The sequence below is a fragment of the Aotus nancymaae genome, unplaced genomic scaffold (genome assembly GCF_030222135.1).
Source record: "Aotus nancymaae isolate 86718 unplaced genomic scaffold, 86718_ANA_hifiasm-v0.15.2.pri h1tg000077l, whole genome shotgun sequence".
Lineage (NCBI taxonomy): Eukaryota > Metazoa > Chordata > Mammalia > Primates > Aotidae > Aotus > Aotus nancymaae.
In genome coordinates this window covers 889,616-908,504 of record NW_026988492.1, presented here as the reverse complement: position 1 = coordinate 908,504, position 18,889 = coordinate 889,616, and positions in this window count along the sequence as shown.

The window sequence follows — 18,889 nt, the reverse complement described above, 5'->3', positions numbered from 1 at the left end:
CATTCAGCTAAAGGGATTCTTCTTGATTTAAACTTCTTTCATATTCTTATTGTCTATATAGTTTTTTAAAAAAGTCAATCTGTGTTATGCTTGATGATATCTTTTCTATTCTTAGCCTGATCTTTTTCATTACAATTATTTTTTATCCTTATTCCTTATCTTTTCGACTAAATTGTGAGTTTCTTAAGTGTAAGGGCTCTATAGTTTACTTCCTTTATTATTCTACAGTGCATAGAATAAAGCTTCGAATGGAATAAATGCTCTCTGTATTTCTGTTACATTGATTATTCTAGATAAAGGGGAGGTATTCATGAACTGTACTTAGGGAAACAGTCTCTAGATGTTACCCCATAGTGAAGAAATGAACATTATGGTTTTAGAAGATAATCTGGTATAAGTTTTCTTTGATTAAATCCCATTGATGACATGAATTTGCATGGAATTCTGGAACCATTGAGCATTTCACCTGGAAGAAATTTCATGAAGCTTTTATTCTGACCCACTTTATCAGATATATTGTGTTTGTCCCCTAGGAAAGAAATCTAAGTTACAGTGAAATGAAATAAAGGTTATTTTTCTCCCATAAAGGAGAAGGCCAGCAGTGTTCAGTGTAGCCAGGGTCTATGTGACCCCCGAAAGGTGCTGACGAGACCCACTTCTGCTGCTCAGCTCCTGCACTTCCATGGGTTGTTTTCTTCCTGAACATACTAAGGCAGCTACCATGACTTCTGCCATGGTTGCTGCATTTCAGGTAGGAACTAGAAGGAAGGGAAAAGAGCCTGCTTTAAGTGTCCCATTTGATTAGGAAAATAAAGCTTTCTAGAAGTGCCATGTGAAGATTTCTACTTACATCTCATCGGCCAAAACTGGTCACAGTGAGTCTGGGGAAATAAATATTTTCAACTGGACACATTACCGCCCTACACAAATTAGGAGTTCTATTAGTAAGGATGGAGGGAAATGGAAAATGGGTAGGCAAATTGTAGAATGCAACCAACTCCCAACACTTATTTGATAGAGAAGGACCCCTCTGGAAGGATTTTAAAGGGATTTTCCAAATGACGTTGAGGAAGACAGGTTGTAGATGAGTGAGACTACTGAGAGAGACACCAGTTAGCCTACTGATGCAGGAATAAGCTAGGCAGGAAATAATTCTGAATTAGGGGAGTGGCAATTATGGCTAAGAGGTAGAGGCAGGATTTAAATGATTAGGAGTTGGAGTGGATAAAATTAATGACAATCACAAAACCAAAAATAATCTCAATTTTATTTTACAGTTAGATTTTGATCAGTTGTAAAAAATCTAAACCTCTTATCTTTCAGCATTGGGGAAGAATCTGCAGTTACATATTTTATTTTATTTCATCTTTTTTTTTTTAAAAATTTTACTTAGTTATGTATTTTAAATAAGAGTAGAAGGAAGAGGTACAAGCTAGTCTCAGATTTCAGAGGTTAATAAGACGAAGAGTTGTCTTGCATGTTTGAAGAGGATATGCTGCATAAGAGCTTCAGATATAGTGAAAATTGAGCTGGAAACGTGATGAGAATAAGATCCCTTTTGTAGGAATTTGGACTTGAAGTAACACCTATCAACTAATGTTTGAAAAATAACTGCTGTTTTAAAACTCACAATCAAGTTTGTATAATTACACTGTTCTTATTTGGAGTATTTTATTCATCCTTAGACCTCAGACTCCATCCTGTGAATGATGGTGAGTATGCTTCCTAAATGAGGCAGAAAAAACAACCATCATCACAGCCCAAGCAAGATCTCTGCCCCTATGACATTCTTTTGACCCGATCAGTTAAGAAAAGTGTGAATTTCTAGGTTTGGGGGAAGGCTACTCCTTCTGAGCTGTCATTTAAAATAGCAACATATCTCAGTTGTAGGTCAATGGGAAGTTGTACCACAGATCAAAGTAGCCAAATATTAACATGCTTGAGAATGAGTGCAAGAGCTGAGTGCTACCAGTTTGAATCCTTCAAGAAGATTAAACAATTATGTGCCTCCAAACCTTTTTCTTTTCCTTTCCTTTTTTTTTTTTTTGAGATGGAGTTTTGCTCTTGTTACCCAGGCCGGAGTGCAATGGCGCGATCTCGGCTCACCACAACCTCCGCCTCCCAGGTTCAAGCAATTCTCCTGCCTCAGTCTCCCAAGTAGCCGGGACTACAGGCATGCACCACCATGCCCAGCTAATTTTTGTATTTTTAGTAGAGATGGGGTTTCACCATGTTGAACAGGATGGTCTTGATCTCTTGACCTCATGATCCACCCGCCTTGGCCTCCCAAAGTGCTGGGATTATAGGCGTGAGCCACCACGCCCAGCCCATTTCTTTTTCTTTTTTTTGAGACAAAGTCTCACTCTATTGCCCAGGCTGGAGTGCAGTGGTGCAATCTTGGCTCACTGAAACCTCTGCCTCCCATGTTCAAGCAATTTTCATGTCTCAGCCTCCCGAGTAGCTGGGATTACAGGTGCACACCACCACACCCAGCCAATTTTTGCATTTTTAGTAGACACAAGGTTTCACCATGTTGGCCAGCCTGCTGTCAAATTCCTTACTTCAGGTGATCTGCCCCCTTTGGCCTCCCAAAGTGCTGGGATTACAGGCGTGAGCCACTGTGCCTGGCCACCTTTTTCACTTGAGAATATTAAAAGGTATGCCTTAGAAAATGGGAATGCAGAGTCAAATTCAAAATTTAAGTGTTATGTGATAAAATTACAACTGACACAAAAAGCAAAACCACAGGAGAGTTGAAGAGAGTTGGAGACTTGCGGGGGTTCATAGGCTGAGGGGAGGAAACAAGTTTGATTGAATTTATACTCCAGCTACGTGGTCCTGAGTTTCTAGAAGTTTCCAAACATTGTCATTAGTGCTTGTAGAAGAAACAGATCATCTGGATGCTTGACTGATATTTGTATGTGTTATTCAGATATTGTTGTGTGTTCTTACTGGATTTAACAAACATACATCTGGAATCCATGCCTTTTAAGCAAGGATGAAAGTTGACTTTAAAATGGTATAATGAAAACTTAAGAGACAAAATGAGGGCTTTATAATACATTCTTCAAACGTGGTTGAGATATGGTATAGATTTTCACATGTGAATGGCTGTTTATAGAAAAATCAACTGACTGCTTAATTTCTTAAAAACGGCGTTTCAACAATTTAGGTCAAAGTCAACAAAGATGTGACTCTCCTTACTGACCATGGCTCAGTCTTGCATTTCACTTCAGTTGAGTACCTAATGCCTTTTATCTCACAATATGAGTCTCTCTACCGCGTTAGAATTCATAGAGCTACAGACTGGACTTGTGGTCTAAACGGAAAGCGTTTTGAACATAATGTGGTACATGTCATTATTTTTCTTCCCAGAAAATAACATCCTAAAGAATGATGATTTCATTTGATGAATGGATCTACGAAGCAAAATTGTCATCCTCTACAGTCCAAATAGCTTTCCAGGAACCATGTAAGTTTCCCAAATTTCAAAGTCAGGCTGTAAATACAGCTGCGGTGTGTGTGATCTTCTACCGATAGAACCTTTGCAGCGAGGACATGCGGCATTTTGCTTGGAAAGTCATTGTGTTAACTTGTGATTCCGATTGCTAAAGTCATTAAAGAAGTTATACAAAATTCTAGTTTGAGATCTAGCAGCCGGGACAGAACAGATGTTTGATTGCCAGTACAGTATAGTAATTTCTTGAGCTGGTATTTTTATAATTGCGAACACTACTTAAATTATGTATTTTATTAAGGGAAATAAATGTCTTAATGGTTATTTAAACCAGTTTACTCACTTAAAACTGAGGCTCAGAGAGAGGATTTGACTTACCCATGATCACAAACCTGCTTGAACACCTTTTCAGTTTGACTGGTCTACTGGATTCTTCAAAGAATAAATATTGCAAGTAGAGAATGTTGCCATTTGGGAATATGCCTTTTAAATGTGTTTTGATATGTGTGTTGACAGGATCTCTATTAGAATTTGTTTTTTTTCTGTTCACCATCCCTTTTCTTTTTCTTAGGAAGAACCCATTTCATGTGGGTTCACATGGGAGTGACTTCCCCACAGGAGCCAAAACACATTGGCTTGGCCAATTGGAATTTCATATACTTCAGGTCACATGACTGGTTCAGGGTAGGGTAGTAAGCTTGTCTGGTCCATCAGAGCCCTCCCTCGTCCTGTTGCTGAAGCCATATAAAAACGGTCCCCTCTGTCTTCTCTAATTGCTAGCATGAAGCCCAAATCATTCGATGACCATCTTAAGAGAATGGTGTCAATACGCAAGAAAGCAGAGCCAACTAAAAGACCACAACTTGGTGACACTGTTTCAGCGTCTGGATCACACTGTGCCTGAAGCAGGTGTACGCCCTGGATGCCTTCCTGTTAGGTGAATAAGCAAATATTTTGTGTGTGCTGAGGCTTGTTGGAGTTCGTTTCTGCTACTTACCACCTGAAGAATTTAAAGTCACACAGCACTTAGGGAACACAGGATCTCAAGCATTTTTGTGCTTCTGCAGTGGCTAAATGAATAACACATACTGATCCTCAAACAGGAAAGAGAAAAGAAGGAGGCCAGGAGCTTGGGTTGCCACCTTGCCCCAATCTAGAGGATGCTATTTGTATAAAAGACCAGGTGCCCCTGGAGGTGTATGACATCACAATTTGGAATTATTAGGGTAAGAAGGAGTGACTGAAAAAAATTCTATTTTCTTTCACCCAGGAAATTTTGATAAGTTCCATCCATCCTGCGGTGAATAACTACACCAGAAGGTTCATTAGGATGAGGAAAAGAGCCTTTTGTGCCTGTGCAGGTGGAGGAAAGGTGGCCTGGTGCAGAGGGGAGGAGTGGACTCTGCAGGGTGGACTTCCTGGCACAGCATCCGTGAGCGTGGGCACCTGATCACGGCTGGGTGTTCAGTTACCTCTTCTGTGAAACAGAGGTGATTATAGAAACAGACGCTGTGCCTGTTGATGGAGCCATTGAGAATGAAGTAAGATGATACCCACGAGGCACTTAGAACAGCGCTGAACACCTGGCGGGTGTGCACTGAGTGTTAGCTATTTAATGATTTTTTTAACAAGTAGATTGAGGACTATTTCTTTTTCGTATTAACCGAATGTCCTGGGAATGCTGGCTAGAACAGACTTAGGCAGGGAACTTTTAGAGGAATCCGAACTCACACTTCTTACCCTTAGACACAAGTTCTTTTTGCAATACCGGGTTGCAGTTCCTGTCCATCTAGAACACCCTGTGTGCACCTGCATGCTCTTGTTAGTTGCACAGAATTTCATTTGTTGTGAATCGTCCAGGAGCAGCTAGAGCCTGACCATTGGAAAAAGGGGCTAATTTCTTAGCAACTAGTCTGAGGACACAGCTGCTGATGAGTAGACCCACTCAGATTACACCTGCCTACGGAGAGTCTTCTGTCTAGTTAAGGAGCCGAGAAGGCATAACAGACATGAATAGCTATGTGACCCTGCAGAGTTCATTAACAGAAGGAGGACGGAGGAGAGAGTCACAAGGACCTGGGAGTCACTGCAGAGGGGCTGGGCTGCACGGTGAGTGCTGAGGCCGCAGTGGTGGTGACATTTAGGGATCCCTGAGGCCAGCATCAGGTGGGGTGGCTTAGAAGGCTGGAAGGAATCTGTTACTCAGTCCCTGTAAGTCTCTTGTGAACATTTAAGAGCCCAGGCAGGTGCAAAAGGTATCTATTATCCAAGTTAAAGAATAAGGCTGGGGGTAGAGGTGCATACCTGTAATCCCAGCACTTTGGGAGGCCAGTGTAAGAGAATCGCTTGAGCCCAGGAGTTCACAGCCAGCCTGGCCAACAAAGTGAGCTGCTGTCTCACCATAAAAATAAAAACAGTTAGTCCGATGTGGTGGCGTGTGCCTGTAGTCCAAGCTACTTGGGAGGCTGAGGTGGGAGGATCGCTTGAAGCTGGGAGGTTGAGGCTGCAGTGAGCCATGATTGTGCCACTGCACTCCAGCCTGGGCAACAGAGTGAGACTCTGTCCCAAAAAACAAAAATAAAACAAACACGGTGGCTCATCCCTGTAATCCCAGCACTTGGGAGGCCAAGGCGGGTGACCTGAGATCAGGAGTTCGAGACCAGCCTGGCCAACATGGTGAAACCCTGTCTCTACTAAAAATATAAAAAAATTAACTGGGTGTGATGCCATGTGCCTGTAATCCCAGCTACTCAAGAGGCTGAGGCAGGCGAATCATTTGAATTCAGGAGGCGGAGGTTGCAGTGAGCTGAGGTCACACCGCTGCACTCCAGCATGGGCGATAGAGTGAGTCTCCATCTCAAAACAAAAACCAAAAAAAACAACAACAAAAAAAACACCAAATGAATTCAAGAGGGGTAACATGACTTTTTTTTTTTTTTTTTTTTTTTTTTTTTTTTTTTTGGTGAGGCTGGAGGCTGGCTAGTCAGTAAAAGAGAAGAAAAATCCTTAAAAGTACAACCTCTGTTTTGTGAGGTCCGCAGTCCCTGGTTTTGGCATTTCCTCCTTGCCTGGTCTTTTCTGTGGTGGAAATGAAGGAAATCATTCCCAGAGATCCTTGGTGCCCCCCACCCCCCCAAATTCTGTGAAGAAAGTACAGGAGAGCAACTTGATAGCTTACTGCTCCTGAATTATTCACCAGTACCTCGGCTTCTCAGCTGCCCTGTGCACTGATTCTCCTCCTTCCGGGGAGCCATGGCTTTAAGTACAGCAATTGTTACCTAGAGCAGGAAGACTGGAAATGGAAGGAACTGGAACTTGCTTCCTTTGAAAACGATCTTTTCTGGTATCCTGACAATTCTACATAAGCATCTGTTAAGGGTTGGTGAGAGTCTGCCTGTGTCTTGCTCATTAATTAGTTTTCTTGCTGAGGGGAAATGATTTATTATATATGTAATTAGGGAATTGATTTCACAGTATCCATAGTTGAAGTCTAAAGTTATGCACTTCAAATATTTGCATCTTCTCCTCACCCCACCCCCTAATACTTGTTTGAACTAGTATGTTTATGTTTTTTTCCATTGCCTTAAAATGCTAATTGAAATACAAAAGGCACAGGCTTGGGCTATTTGCAGTTCAACATCCTGGATGGATGCTGGTTTCCCGTACAGAAATCTGCAGCTTCACAAGTCGGACCAGGGCCACCTAGTTTCATGATGAGTATGTTTGATCCTAGACCCTTCAGAGGTCCAAAATAAGAAAACAGATGAGCTGAGTCTGCTTAAATTATGTTCTACTGTGAACCAGGACATCCTCAGGGCAACCAAAATTGATCAGAGGCTGAAGATGGCTATAACACTTCATCAATCAGCCAGGTGATATCTTTTCATGGATAGCATTCGGGATGTCTTAAGCACTATGGATATTACCAAGAAGGGGAGGACAGCAGTCCTGTCCTCTGAAAAGTTCTGGTCTGGTAAAGACTAAAATCACACCTGCCCAGAAGCTGCAGGCACAGACCCATGCCGTGCGGTCAACCTGGAGTCATCCATGTAATTGCTGAGTAGTTACCACGTGCAGCGCCCACAGTAAATACAGAGGAGGCAGCCCCCAGCCTCAAAATGTTTAGAATCTGAGCATGGAAACCGTATATGAAAACAGAGCACCAGGCACGGTGGCTCACCTTTGGGAATCCCAGCACTTTGGGAGGCTGAGGGAGGAGGATTGCTTGAGGACAGGAGTTTGAGACCAGCCTGGGCAACATAGCAAGACGTACCTCTACAAAAATTTAAAACATTAGCTTGCGGGGGGGTGGGGGGGTGCACAGCTATAGTCCCAGCTACTTGGGAGGCTGAGGGAGGAGGATTGCTTGAGCTCAGGAGTTGGAGGCTGCAGTGCATTCTGCTGGCAGCCTGGGCAAGAGTGAGACCCTGTCTCCAAATGTATATATATTTATACTTCATCTCTACTAAGTAGGACAGATGAAAAGCTACTGGAAGCCCAAGATGGGAGACATTACTCTGACGTAGTGCAAGGGGTCGGAGCTTCATCAAAAAGGTGGTATTTGAAATCGATTCTTGAAGTAACAGCACAGTTTAATGATTTGGAAAACATTGGCTCTAGAAAATCATGGCTGTAATCCCAGCGCATTGGGAGGCTGAGACAGGAGGATCACTCGAGCCCAAGAGTTCAAGACCATCCTGGACAACATGGCAAACTCCATCTCTACAAAATAAATAAATATTAGCCAGGCGTGGTGGCGTGCACCTGTTCTCCCGGCTACTCAGGAGGTTGAGGTAGGAGGATCACCTGCGTCCAGGAATCCAAGGCTGCAGTGAGTGGAGATACAACTGTCACTGCACTCTAGCCTGGGTGACAGAGAAAGACCCTGTTTCCAAAAAGAAAAGGGGTCGGGGGGAGGGCGGAAAAGAACAGAATAGGAAATCATGGGAGGGAGGTCTCTCAGGAAAATTTGGAATTCAGCACCACAAGCTTCACCCCTTTTCTGTCTCCAGTTTGCGATTTTCCCCTTTTGGGACAATGGCGAGCATTGTGTGCTAGAGGCTAACACGGCGAGTAAGGCTTGGTGGGGCTGATGAAACCGGGTGGATTCTAGATAATACCAGAACATAGTAAGTGTTCTACGATTCACGTCCACAGGTCTTAGTCCACGACTCATTTAGTCCTATCTGCTCTATTGTGTAAAATGAAGATTAGGCAGTTCTAAACGTCCTAGCAAACCTCTGACGGATATTTTAGTGCCTGAGGTCATGTAAAAGGGACTTGTCTGCAGGAGCAACTGTATTTCCCAAGCAAAACAAACAGCGGCAAATTCACTGATCTGTTTGGACTGAATTACCCAGTGGGAATAGGAAACTTACCTTGGGCAGTGGTGTTACCAAAAGCAACGGGAAAATATCCCTCGGGGAGGAGGGGCAGATTCTGGTGAAAAAATGTTGCTGTGGCAGGAACTCCTATTTGAAGTTAGAAGATGCTGCCCCAGCACCACGGCCTGGAGCCTGGTGAGCAGGTGAAATTGAGCTCCCAGGCTGGCTGTCGTGCTTGGGAAGTGCGCCCCTCACCTGCCGGGCAAGGCCCTCTGAATTTGCAGGGATATGAAGACCTTAACAAGAGCAACTCAGGCCTCCTGTCCCACCCGTCTGAAGACTGCCTTCCCCCAGCCCACTTTAACGATAACCAAAAGAAAACTGCACTCCATTTAAATGCCTTTTTATATTTTTTTGAAACAGAGTCTCGCTCCTGTTGTCAAGGCTGGAATGCAGTGGCACGATCTCGGCTCACTGTGACCTCTGCCTCCCAGGTTCAAGAGATTCTTTTGCCTCAGCTTCTCGAGTAGCTGGGATTACAGGTGCGTGCCACCACGCCTGGCTAATTTTTAAATTTTTAGTAGAGACGGGGTTTCACCATGTTGGCCAGGCTGGTCTCGATCTCCCGGCATCCCAAAGTGCTGGGATTACAGGCAGGAGCCACTGCCCCCGGCCTAAACGGCCTCTTCTTGGTTTATTTTATTCTTTTACCAGAGATGTAGTGATGTCTGCAGTGATTCTCTACAGCAGATGCTCAGAGCAGAATCTGTGCCTCTGCAGGCGAGATACGAATAGGAATGCTGAGAACGTCAACAGTGAAAGAAATCACATAATGGTGACTTATGATAGCAAGGCTTGAATCCCTTTGGCGATTAAAAGGTTAAATTTGCTGACAAATTCCCTCTGTATGAAAAAGTCTAAAAAGTCAAGAGAAGAACAAAAGCAGGGCGTCTGGCTGATCCCCACATCCTCCTCCTGTCCCTGTGCCTCTTCCCTCCGAGGCTCGTGGGAGGGACGTAGAGGGACAGACAGAGAGAATTCCAGTCTCACTCTCAAAACCTCAAAATGTAAATGTGATTTTAACGTGAGGCAGTAAGGAGCTTTCACTAAAATCAAGTAACAGAAGGAAAACACGCACATGAAATACCGTCTGATGTTTTGCCTCTGCCACGGCAAAATCGGTAAGATCCACTATCTCCACGTCTTCTGACTTTCTGCCTCTGTCATTGAGCTGCTGTCCGCTCTGGTCACTTGAATGAACTCTTCAGGGTTTTCAATGGCTTCCTTTTCTTACCTTCCACAGCCTCATTCTTCTTCTTCTGTTCTTTTTCCAGAGTCAGGGTCTTGCTCTGTCCGCCACACTGGGGTGCAGTGGTGCAGTCATAGCTCACTGCAGCCTCCGATTCCTGGGCTCAAGGGATCCTCCTTCCTCAGCCTCTGAAGTAGCTGAGACTACAGGCATGCACCACTATTCCCAGCTGATTTTTAAAAATTACTTTTTGAAGAGATGGGGTCTTACCTTATTGCTCAGGTTGGTCTCAAACTCCCGGCTTCAAGTGATCCTTCCACCTTGGCCTCCCAAAGTGCTGGGATTACAGGTGTGAGCCCCTGTGCCCAGCCTAGCTTCATTATTCTCAATGTCTTGGCAGCATTTCACCGCCGATTTCTCCTGGAAGCTGTCTTTTCTCACTACAGGGGTAGCGTGCCATCCTCCTGTGTTTCTGAGCGGTTCCATCACCTCTTTGCTCGCCAGCTCCCTTCTAGTGCCTTCCAGCTTTGGAACATTAAATGAGGTGATATTTGTGAAAACATTTAGACGATGTAACTATCCCAACCAAAAGTGTTGTTAATGTGATCACGTTCTGTTTCATGTCTTCCCGACTGAAAGGTGATCTATTTTTCAGTTGCCTGTTCTCTTTGGGTTTCTTGCCTTCCCCAGGAGGAAACTCCTCCCGCACTGAACCGATCATGTTCTTCTCACCTCGGCCCCTCATTCTGCCCTATCTCCTAGGCTTCCTTCACTTGGACAGAGAAGTCACAGCAGCCTCTGAGCATCTGTCAGTGAGCGGACATTGCTAGACATTCCTCAAAGGAACCCTTTTTGTCAACAAGCGTGAGGTTCTGTTAGACGGATGGAGTAACCAACGCCATGGCCTTCAACACACCAGCAAACTTCCTAAAATTGCTATTTTCTGGGCAAATTGACTGTTTTTTTTTTAATTTCCTGAATGCTTCCAATAGTTCTGTAAACAGGTCGCTGTGTTAAATCCCCACTGTTCAGAATATCTGGTGTTGTTTCTGTTCTCTGGACCACCTTAGCTTGTTTTCCCTGCCTTTCCAAGCCCCAGGGACGCTGGCGCTTTTCAATAGCGCAGGGTTGTTCGCTTATCATCAGATTCCATAATCTCGTCTGCTGAGTCCAACCACAGTGGGAAATGTGTCCAAGGCTTAGTATATAAAGGGCTCCTGTGTATGTGTGTCTGTGGAGGGGCGTGGTGGTGGTGTGATAACATATACCAGTTTTTATTTTGAATATCATGGATGCGTAATAGTTGTACACCTTTACGGGGTGAATATGATGTTTTAATACAGGTATATAGTGCGTAATAACCAGAGAAGATCTGAATGCTCCACTTTCAGCATTGGGAAAACTGTCCAGACAGAAAATCGACAAGAAAACATTGGACTTCATCTGCAGCATAGACCAAATGGATAATTCCACACTGGTGATGTTTTCTAGTTTACCTGTTTGCCGTGGTCTTTCTTGAAGACTATGAAACATAAGTAACAGTTTTGACACAGATCTAGGCTTTTCAGTATAATTTGATTTGGGTTATATCAGGAGAGAGAACATGTGTGAAATATTAATAAAATAACAGCCAAAGAAGAAAACTGTGCTTGGTAGTATCCCTCTGTGTTCTAGCACTTTCTGGTTCTCACGGGCACAAGTCAGGGAAGGTAGGGGCCATGCTGGTGCCAGAGCACCGGGCCATGTGGGCGCCAGAGTGCCAGGCCACGCGGGCCAGCTGGGGCTGGAATTTCCCCATCTGTGTGATTTTCAAAGAGCTGGGGACTCTGGCTCAGGCCGTGTCCATCTCTGTAAGGAATTTTGCAAACCTATTGCTTCTGTTTTTTCGCCCCCCAGACTTACAGTAATCAGAGAAAGAATTTAACTTCACTTAATTTAAAACGCTTTGGAAAGGGAAGGGCTTTTCAGTTATCCACAGGTGCTACAGGGGCTGGCACAGGCAGTGGGGTTGGGGGAGTTCCACTTTAGAAACCAAGGTCAGCCACACTCCCCGGTGGGAAGATACTGACGCATATCCCAGCGAACACTCCCAGCCTCGTCTTCCAATTGCTGAGTAACTCCCAGGAGATTCGTGTCTGATTGCTCTTTGGCAGAGTCTGAATCTGAGCTTCAGTGCTTAAAGTACATGGCATCTAATTCTAATTGAGGGTAATTCCACGCCCCTACCTTGATTGCAGTCCCCTGCTTTTTATGACCAAGGAACTACACTGAAGCGAGTTTTTCCTGGCCGTTGAACGATGATGAAGCTGAGTTCCAGCTTTCTCGGTTTGGATCTAACTGGGCTGGAACAGGTCATGGCAAGCTTCTCGGCATTTTAGTTGCTGATAAATGAACAATAAGCTCTGTTTAATGCTAGGCTGTGATTTTTTTAAAAAAAGATGGCTCTGCCCTCTATCTTTGGGTAACATTTCTATGACAGTGAAAGTGATCAAGGCACATGACTAAGGGGAAACTCCATGACATGACACCCCTTCCATAAATCAAGAGCCCCAAGCCTCGGGCATGTTAAACGAGATAATCAAAGTCAGGTGCTCGGCATAAAGTCACCGTACAGCACGTGCTCAACAGAGTCAGGGGCTGAGACAGGCAGTCTTTCCACGGAGGAGAAATGAATGAGAAAGAATGGGTAATCACAGCTAGCCAGGAAGAGTAAGTCCCTGTGCTCTAGACCACTGCAGGGTGACTATAGCTAACAATAGTATATTATATATTTTCAGGTAGCCGGAAGGATTTTTTCTTAACTTATATTTTAGGCTCAGGGATAAATGCACAGGCTTGTTTTGTAGGTGAGCTGCGTGCCATGAGGGTTTGGTGTATAGATTATTTCATTACCCAGGTAATAAGCATAATACCTAAGTATTTTTTTCTGCTCCTCTCCCGTCTCTGACCCTTCACCCTCAAGTAGCCCCCGTGTCTGTTTTTCTCTTAGTGTCCATGTGTATTCCTTGTTCCCACTTCTCAGTGAGAACATGGGGTATTTGGTTTTCTGTTTCTGTGTTTGTTTGCTAAGGATAATGACCTCCGGCTCCATCCATGTTACTGCCAAGGGCATGATCTCATTCTTTTTTATGGCTGCATAGTATTCCATGGTGCATATGTACCACATTTTCTTTATCCAGTCTACTGTTGATGGCCATTTGGGTTGATTCCACGTTTTTGCCATTGTGAATAGTGCTGCAGTGAACATATGTGCACATATGCCTTTATCATAGAACGGTTTATATTCTAGAAGAAGAATACTGAATATTCCCCACATAAAGAAGTGATAAATGATTGAATTGATGGATAGGCTAATTACTCTGATGTGATCTCTATACATTATATGTATGGAAACACTGCTATGTTCTCCATAAATAAATATATATATATAATTATCATGTATTATTAAAAAGTAAAATTAGGAAAGGTCACTAATATTAATCAATAAATCCAAGAGATCAAGTATTAAAAGGTATTTCTTATGAAATAAAGTTGACATCATTTCCACATTCCTCCAAGACATGCCTGAATCATTTCACTCCCAACATCGTGAGACAGGACTCAGAAGAGTTCAGGTACACAGCACACTGCTCACTCATGAACTTTGGTTATGTTTTTTATCTATACCACCGTGGTGATATTTACATGACCAGGTCCCTGTGGCTGCTAGCCTGCTAATCGTACCAATAGACTTAACAACGCAGCAAGTCACGTGGTCAACCCCGTGTATGGTGGGCTGTAGGACTCAGACCTGAGCACATAGGAAAGACAGCTCCGGAAATGCAAAGTCCTAATTCATGTCTGCGAAATTGCGGCTGGCCACAACAGAAGCAATCAAGTAATTGAAACACTGAAGGATAACAGAGTAAGTTGCTTAAATTCTTAGGGGGGAATAAACTCTGTAGACCTGTTGCTTTTGTTCTTTTACCTCCAAGATAGGAACATCAAACTATGTCGGTAAAGGATGGGGCCTAAATTAAAACTGGAGCTACCCTTTCCTGAATAATTTGTCAGAAAGGAGAAGTCTTGCTTACTTTTAAAAAATTACTTCCACATTTCAACCCACCTCACAAATCACCAGTAGATCCAACATTTTTTAGACTTCAAGCAGTTTAGAATAAAAACCAATTTAACTTTACTTAATTCAAAATGATTTTTTTTGCTAGTTTCGAAAGCTTTCTTGCCCAATATATCTATAGAATATTAAGAAGGATCTAAAACATTTGCAAGCATTTTTTCCCCACTGACAATAATCTTAGAAATTTAAGAAGAATTCTTGACCCAGTTCAAGGTTTGAGAGTATAAAGTACCTTCAGTGACTGAGTGTCACCTAACAGAGATATATATATATATATATTCTTCTTTTAATCACCAAGCCCCCAAAGCCAAATGCCTTAGCTTGCAAAAAGCATAAATGAGAAGGCATGTACCTAACTGCATTTCACAGGTAGTGTAGAAACACTGCAGTCAGATACCATAAAAGTCACAGCTGACAGCAATGCCATTGGTATGAGGTTATGATTTCGTAACTATAAAAATATTTTTTGTGATAGCTGATGTTAGGAGTTTTTGTGTAATTTCCTACATAATCATATTTCACAGCATGGAAATCACAGATAAAACTGACTCTTACAAAAGGTCAAGAAAGCCTAGTCTCAGTTGTGAGAGTTGGGAAAGGAAAATTACCAACGGGAAAATGCAAAACACAAATACGTTAGTATTGGGGGAAGCAAGAATTTCTAGAAATCTTATTTTCCATCCGTGATGGTGAAGTTTTCATTCTATTTGCCAGAACTCCAATTTAGAAGCTTACTAGATGGGAACAGAGTTCTGTGTGATATTAATGTTTCCATCTTGAAAGTCTTGTTACTTCCCCCGAAACCACTTTGTGGCTAAGAAGCGAAGATCAAGCCTTTGTTAAGATAAACAAAATGCCTTTGGTACAGCACACATTACTCTTGTACGGTGATATGAGTGAAATGCTTTGGATGAAAAACATTAAATTAAAAATTGTAAAGATTTGCTGTTATTTAAAAACTTGGGTCTTTTACTATGAGATTATGTTTTATTTTAGTTGTTTTATCCCCTCTAATGATTTGGTGGCTTTAAAAGCTATTTGCCGTCCTTTCACCGTTAAATTTAAAAACCATTTAACACAGTTTTCTCTAATGATCAATAAAATGAATGAGATAGTAACTACCTACTTATTTATTATGAGGATAAAATTAGAATGAGCGAACTCCTCCCTTACTCTTCACTCTATTTTCTAGTTCTTTTTGATAAAACTGGAATTATAGATCCAGATAATTGTTATTTACTTATCTTTCACATTTTATATGTCAATAATTACCTTTGACCTTGCATTCTGTAATCATATAAGCAATGATTTAGAATTTGTTTAGTGTCCTACTGAACTGAGGTACTTTTTTTTTGCCTATAATTTTTACTACAAATTTTCCAATCTTGAGTTACTTAATTTTATTTATCTCTTTAGATTACATCTTTTGGTAATTTCCTCTTTCAGAGACGGTGGGTAATGTTTTCCCTGACTCTCTCTCTGTGTGTGTGTGTGTGTGTGTGTGTGTGTGTGAGAGAGAGAGAGAGAGAGAGAGAGAAAGAGAGAGAGAAAGAGAGAGAGAGAGAGAGAGAGAAAGAGAGCAAGCTTGGATTCCTCTTGTCCTTGCATATGAATAAGGACTTGGATGAGTGTACATTTTTTGAGTAGTTAGAGCTGCAGGGAAGAAGTCTGAGGCCAGCTTTACATGCATTTCTTTATAAACAGCCTGCTCTTTCTGCCTGCATACCTGTAGGGTGGTTTTGTATTTTTGAATGACTCATTTCTATTTTCCCTGCATCAACCCTTCACCCAGCACCCCGAGGACAAAACCCTCCATGCAGTAGATTTTAAGTAAATGCAGTTTTTCTCCTGCATCCTCGTCAGCACCGGAGCCTCATTCTTCCATGCAGTCCGTCCTCTGTTTCTTTCATTTTCTCCTGCATTCTCGATCCCACGTTCCACGCGCGTGGGGTTCCTACTGTGATTTTCGTGGCCTCATGATGACGAGGTGGAGAAGACCAAACTCTCATTCCTGCCAATTTATTAATTCACCACAATACCACCCTACAACTTTTTAAACTAAAAATTTGGAAGGAACTTGAGGATATTATAAAATAGAAATAGATAAATATTTTGAGCTGGGGTCTCATTCTGTTGCCCAGCCTGGAGTGCAAAGGTGCAATCATAGCTCGTTGCAGCCTTGACTTATTGGGCCCAAGTGATCCTCCCACCTCAGCCTCCTGAGTAGCTGGGACCAGAGGTGCAGGCTACCACCCCTGGCTAATTTTAAATTTTTTTTTTTTTTGGTAGAGACAGGGTCTCACTATGTTGGCTAGGCTGACCTCAAACTCCTGGGCTCAAGGGATCCTACTGCCTTGGCCCCCCTAAGTACTGGGATTACAGGCATGAACCACTGTGCCAGCTAGGAAACAATTCTTAAGCACGATGCCCAGTAGAGTATTCCAGAGAGGCTAAGGGAAAAAGAATGGAAAAATATCAGTGTTTGATTGGGATCCCTTCCTGGCTTCAGCCTGTTTCTGGGCCTTGCTGCTCTGCCTTGAGTCCCCGCCCTCGACTCTCCTGGGAGGTCCCCTTCAGTTCTTCACAGTGCACCTCACCACGCAATGAAAGAGCATCTCCTGGCCCGGCCCCTGCAGCCATTCTTCAATCGAGGTACAATGTGCACACAACAAACCAATCTTAAAGGTCCAGATGGGTGAATTTTCACTGTAGCCCGTTTCCCTGGGACATTTTTGAGGTCCCACTAATTCATAGCCTCACATTTTCCAAAGCATGGTATATGTGGTCTGGTTAATACCCAGAACTTGGGCACAGTAGACCCTGGTGGATTCTGGCTTCTGAAATAAGAGAAATAGCACAGAGTGTGCTGTGTACCCCAGGGCGAGTTCCTGCCCAGGTCCCTCTCCGCGTGCGGGTGAAGATGTGTTTCTTCCATCCTCCTGGCCTCACACACTCACACTGTGGGAAAGTCTCAGGCAACACGCACTCACCCTTTCCAAAACAAATGATAATTTGCAGAGAGAGAGAGACTCTTAAAATCTCTTAAAATCAACCCAGAGAACTATTTTCCTAAAGGTGACATATTCACGGTTTCTCTGCTCCTGGTGAAGACAGCACTTCATATTGTTATCGAAAGCTGTTGTGAGGGTCCCCTCGTCACCCTCCTGGCTCCAGATCACGCCCTGTTTATACAAGTGGTGCCTACCACTGTGCCTTTCCAATTCAACATCAGTCTACTCCAGCCGTGAACATTAGATACCTGAAGACTGGGCAGGGATCTTTCATTTCTCTTCACTTAAGTTCCGCTCAAATTGTGGGCACGGCTCCCTCCCTCCCCATCCATTTCTTTAAGTGTAACAGGAATAACAGATGCCTTCATTTCTCCCCTTGCATTTCTGTTCATTTCTCCCCTTGCAAAATGCCTGCATTGCTCCCAGAGCAAGAGCTGGGGCACCAGGAACATTCTGCTGGGATATACCCAGGTACTGCACTCTTTTCGTTAATGTTACGAGCTACTTGCTGTGAACCACAGATGCCCAGGTTCAGGTCTTTCTCTGGTCTAGGAAGATTTTCTTCTCAACTCTGTTTCTTCTCTTTCGATGCTGGTTTTCCCTTCTGGAGTGTCGCTTGCTGCGGTGAACTTTCTGTCTTCATCTTTGTGTTTTTGGCTGCCCGTCATCGACCCCAGCTTGACTTCTTTTTGGGGAATTGCATTTCCCTCCTTGAGTGCATTCTGGTGGGACTGGTTATCTGGGAGTCCTGCCCTCTCCTTGCTAAGGAATGTGAGTCTTCACCCTGGAATTTGAATTTCCAGCAGAGTGATAAAAAGTCTGACGACGGCTGCAGTTCATGTTATTCCGCGATTGTGTCTGGATGAGACTGTTAAGTAGTCCCTGCTCCCCTGACCCGGGCAAGCACTCTGCTCTGACCCAGCCTGGATCTCTAGCCTCCTTGGACGGTGCAGTGAGCTCCCTGGCTCCTGCCAGTAGCTTCCCTCTGGGCTTAAGAACCAGAACTCGTTCTCGGAAACTTAAGCAATGAAAGAAACATAGCTGACGCACTTTCCACATAGGCTGCCTCTTTGTGATATCTCTCCTTCCTGTTTATTATTTTCATATCTTTTCTTCCTTTCATTCAATTTTTCTTGCACTTCAGTGAATTTTTTTTTTTTTTTTGGCAGCTTCCAAACTTTTGAACGTTGCTGTCCTGTGTTTGTCACAATCTGACCCCAACTTATTTCTTGTAGCTTCATCTTTAACCTTTGACCTTCTGTCCCACTCAATATATTCAGACTGTGAGCTTCTTGAAGACAAAGTCTGTGCTTAACTTATCTCTGTATTATCTATTTAGTATCTTGCACAGTGCCTGACGCTGTTTTAATGTCCCCAACAAGTTATTGGGTAACTGGATGTCTGAGTGCATAGATAAAGGTTGCTAACAGAATACCCTTCTCTGCAGTAGAGGTGGACTCATTAGTTGGGTGTCCTAAGCCTGCTGTTGGGCTCCGGCACATTTTGAGCATGCATAAGTTGTTTAGATGTGTGTTTTAGTGTTCAGTTGTGTGTTGTTTAGTTGTTCGGTTGTTTAGAGTCCTTCGTAGGAATTAAACAGTGACAGTGTTCGTGATTATTGGTCCTGGGCATCCTACTTCTGACACCAAAATTACTGGTCTTGCCAAATATAAGAAAGCATTGATTCACTTCTCCGTATAAGCAATATTTATTGAGTATCTGCAATGCAAA